This window comes from Lipotes vexillifer, unplaced genomic scaffold, assembly GCF_000442215.2.
Source record: "Lipotes vexillifer unplaced genomic scaffold, Lipotes_vexillifer_v1.1 scaffold1139, whole genome shotgun sequence".
Lineage (NCBI taxonomy): Eukaryota > Metazoa > Chordata > Mammalia > Artiodactyla > Lipotidae > Lipotes > Lipotes vexillifer.
Window position 1 is genome coordinate 2,978,388 of NW_006798273.1, and position 207 is coordinate 2,978,594.

At 39.6% G+C, this 207-nt stretch overlaps 1 protein-coding gene across 2 annotated transcripts in view; it reads left to right on the plus strand.

The window, feature by feature from the left end:
* Positions 1-207, plus strand: part of TMEM87B (transmembrane protein 87B) — a 48,163-nt gene that overhangs the window by 21,988 nt on the left and 25,968 nt on the right. The gene's annotated exons all lie outside the window — the stretch shown is intronic.

Consider the following 207-nt stretch of genomic DNA (forward strand, 5'->3'; position numbering starts at 1 on the left):
TACATCCTGAAAGTATAAGGCTAAACAGAGCACTTTTTTAAATGATGTGGTTATGAAGGCACCACCTGACGTCATCCTAGGAATTAGCTCCATCTCAAAAATGTTCGTGGTTGCTCTTCACGAAGAACATTCATCTTTATCATTATGCAGTCTGAACACATTCATTTCTTCCTCAACCCTTGGTTTAAACGTGTATGTGAAGAGCGG